At 35.8% G+C, this 3,870-nt stretch overlaps 1 long non-coding RNA gene across 2 annotated transcripts; it reads left to right on the top strand.

The window, feature by feature from the left end:
• Nucleotides 1–1,242: 1,242 nt before the first annotated feature.
• LOC121783410 lies at nt 1,243–3,870 on the top strand. 2 transcript variants are annotated; one of them, XR_006046569.1, is made up of 4 exons: nt 1,243–1,764; nt 1,831–1,980; nt 2,201–3,142; nt 3,816–3,870. It is a non-coding gene; the product is annotated as an uncharacterized LOC121783410 (long non-coding RNA). The 2 variants fall into 2 exon arrangements; XR_006046568.1 differs by lacking the exon at nt 3,816–3,870 and having other exon boundaries at nt 1,260–1,764; nt 2,201–3,510.

The following is a 3,870-nucleotide window of genomic DNA, read 5'->3' as shown; positions in this document are numbered from 1 at the left end:
ATGATTATTTATTTTTTGAAATTAAAAGAAATCATTAAAATATTATTATTTAATGGAAATAAAATATTTTGGAAAGATTTCCCTAGATTTTAGAAATATTTTGATTATTGAGTATATCTATCGAAATAAATATATTTATTTTATTTTAGATACATTTTATAGAAGACATGAATAAAGATTGAACTTTAGTAATTAATATATCTTCCGTAAATAAGATATTAAAAGATAATAAAAGTTTTAATTATCCAATCAATTAAATGCCAATAGAATTTAATTAAGTCTTTTTCTGCCTTAAGGTTAAGGATAATTAATGAAAAACTATAACTAAAATATATAAGCGATAATTACGAACTGTGTTTTGTTTATGGTCTCCATCGATTGATCCACAACTTATGAAGCCATTTTCTTAATATTATCGTCACCCATGCTGTGGGGACAATAATCCTAAGAAATAGCGGGTTCATATAGGTGTACTTCTCAAATGTGAATAGTACGGACTAGAAAATAATTTCCAATATTATCGCCACCCATGCTATGGGGAAAGTTATCTTAAGAAGTTACGAGTTTCAAAACTCCAAACAAAATTTGCGAGATAGCTTGGTTTTGTTATCAACACATGAGCATTGTTATGAGAGTGTGTTGTAGAAACGAGATTCTGTAATGCTAAGTCTGATGGTGGTGTTTAGGCAACATTTGGCGGCCATGCCGTGCTACGTTCTCTGGACTATTCGTCGGTATTGTGACCAGTAAAAATGTTAAAATTTTAATGCATATTGACCTCTGCTTGAGGGTACAAAATTTTAATTTTACAGTTGTAAAATTTTGAAAAGTTCTATGGTTTATCTCTTCAATTTCACTACATAAGTTTATGAGATATAGTAAATCTTCTGTTTTGCAGTGCAACCTAAACTGTAACGCCCCACTTTTTGAACCCTTTTCAAACCCTAAGACGATTGCTTTTATTTCTTTTAATGCCGTGAATTAAATGACGAGTGGTTTTGTTATGTGATTTCTTTGGTGACCTAATTTTGGTTCGGAGTTTTGATTGTGGGTTGACCGAGTCAACTTCGTTGAATATGTGACGTGGTTGTTTTCGAATAATTGATGTTTTTTTCGAGCTCGAATTTGGTGATGGTAAAATCACAATGTGAGTTTAATTAAATCCTTTCCTTGAGGATTAATTATTAGACTAAATTCCAACACATCTGATGAAATAAATAATTGATATAAGTCCAATCTAATAAAGAAATAAATGTTGGGCTACACAATTTAAAAGGGGCTTGAGCCCAAACTAATACTTATTCAAATAATATCCCCAGCCCAATCCCAATTCCTTTTGAGCCCAAGATCCTAAATTCTTCCTTCCGCCGTCAGAACCCCTTCTCCTCACCCTTTCACGCTGAATTCTTCTTACTGCAACGAAATATCTTTTCAAAATTTAAAAACAGTCATAGCATCAATTAATCCCAAATTAATTGAGCAATCAAACACCAAAAATTACTCCCCTCCAACGTCTCAGCACTATTCATCTCTTCACCCATTCTTGCAAGAAAAAAAAATCTTTTCTAATTTTATACCGCAATCAAGGTGAAACCAATCACCAAAACTAGCTCTCAGTACACGGCTATATAAATCCCCATACCCTAATCTCCTTCCCTCACACAAATTCGCAGCCACTCACTTCTCACTGTTGAATCACAAAGCGGCGGAGGGAGCAGTAGAAAGGAATTTCATTTTTCCTCACCAAATCCAAATTTCATCTTGGTAATCACTCTCTCATGTTCTTCCTCATAAAATGATGAATTGTTTACCCCGAAGCCCTTCTGACAGAAACTAGGATCGATTCGGGAGGGGGAGAAGCCAGAAGCTTCAATCTTTTGTTTACCCCGAAGCCCTTCTGACAGAAACTAGGATCGATTCGGGAGGGGGAGAAGCCAGAAGCTTCAATCTTTTATTTCAAGCCAATTTGTTCTTTTGAAGGTATAATCTTCTTCCCCAATTCAATTCATCAACCCATGAACTGCATAGCATGTTTCTCACTCAATCAAATCGGATAATCAAAACAATAACCACAAGCTGAAATCAATCTTCTAATCAACTAAATCGAAGCAAACTAAATCAAAGATTCGAGCTTTAATTCATGAACTCAAATTAAGAACTTATATGCGGGGTTAATCGCGTGGAAACGGGGCTGTTTTAGGGTGAAATCGGGGCTGCCGGAGCAGGCGCGGTCTCGGCAGACAACAGCGCGGCGGCAACAACGGTACGAACCGCAAGGACAGCAGGGGGTCTCCACCCTGTTGACTGACGGTGAGTGATCTCGAAGCAGCGATGTAATACGTGTATGCTTGAGTTAAAATTGGGGGAGAAATGAAACAGAGAGAAAGAAAAATTGGGGAAGAAATGAAACAAAGAGAAAGAAGGCAGTAGGCGTAAATTTCTGGGAATTCGAGTTTTGCCATCCTTTTGTTTTATAATTTTTTTTTTAAAATGGAAGTGAGGGAGTATATATACAGTACGTGTATTTATAAAAATGGGAGTATTGGTTTTTTTCTCTTTTTATTTATTTAATGTTTGATGTATGTGATCTGTAAAGGAGTGTATGTGTAGTAGTTAGGAGGGGAGTAATTATTTAATTGTTTATTTCTTCAAATTCTGGGATGGTGATATTGTTATTATATATTTTTTTATATTAGTTGGTGATCTTTTAAAGAAAATGGGATGTGAGTGTACACGTGTGCTTATAAAATGGGAGTATATTATTACTTTCTTTGGGGCCTTTTAATTAACTTGGTTTGGGCTTGAGAGAAATTGCTCTACGATACTTGATTATTGGGCCTTTGTTCTAAATTAAAAATTTGGCTGAATGAATTTTGTTGATTGGGCTAGGAGGCCTATAACCTTGTTTCTCGTGGTCGGATTGAAATTAATTAAATTCAAAATTTATCGAAAAGACCAAGCCCTGATTGGGAAGAATTCATAATCATATCAATGAAATGCTTGAAGCCTTAGGATGCATCCATCTTACTCGTTACTTGATTCATTGTGTTGATTTATGTGTTATCTAAATGCTAAAGGTGAATCCTCGCAAGCGAAACGTGATACCAAGGGGAAGAAAATACTTGTGAATTATGAACTCGAGGTGGGCTTTCTTTGAATAAGGACATTGTCCTAACTACTTTTATCAATGGGAATGAAATTTGTATTTATCATGCCGTGTTTTTTTTACGTGCCTATCTGAAATGGTCTGTTCCATTTATATTTAATCGAATTCGGGTCCTTGTAGGGCTGCAAACCCTTTTTGGATTAGTGTACACCTATGGTAGACTGTGTGCCAGCGTACGGGTTGGCCTGTCTAGTGACTTGGTTTGTGGCCACATTTCTTGTCATGTATCAGTAGATATGGTTAACGTCTATGGGAAAATGACTGATCAGTCGACTTTTACTATGGGAAATGATTTTGAGTGCCTCGGGCCTTCCTAAAGCTAAACCCCGATGGTTACTTACGTATGGCATGATAAATAATATTTTTTATTGAAAATGTTTTTGGCATGAGCCCACTGAGTATTTTTATAGTACTAAGCCCTGCATGTGTTTTCCTTATGTGCATGTTGAGCGGCGACGAGTGTATGGTGGTGTTGAGCAAGTTAATTGGAGAATGAATTGTTTATCTTTGAATTATGGGTGTCGTTGTGTCTTCACATATGACGTCACTCTTTATCTTGGTCATTTCTGCTATGACATTTCCTTTACTTATCATTTATTGGGCATGCAACTTAAATTGTTTGGATATTGAATACTTGGGTACAATGCAGCCGAGCTCTGTCCTTTGGGATATACCGACTCAGACTTTCAAGCTGATCAGGACTC

The sequence above is a fragment of the Salvia splendens genome, chromosome 21 (assembly GCF_004379255.2).
Source record: "Salvia splendens isolate huo1 chromosome 21, SspV2, whole genome shotgun sequence".
Taxonomy (NCBI): Eukaryota; Viridiplantae; Streptophyta; class Magnoliopsida; order Lamiales; family Lamiaceae; genus Salvia; species Salvia splendens.
The sequence above is the reverse complement of the archived record's forward strand: the minus strand, read 5'-3'. Positions and strand labels throughout refer to the sequence as shown.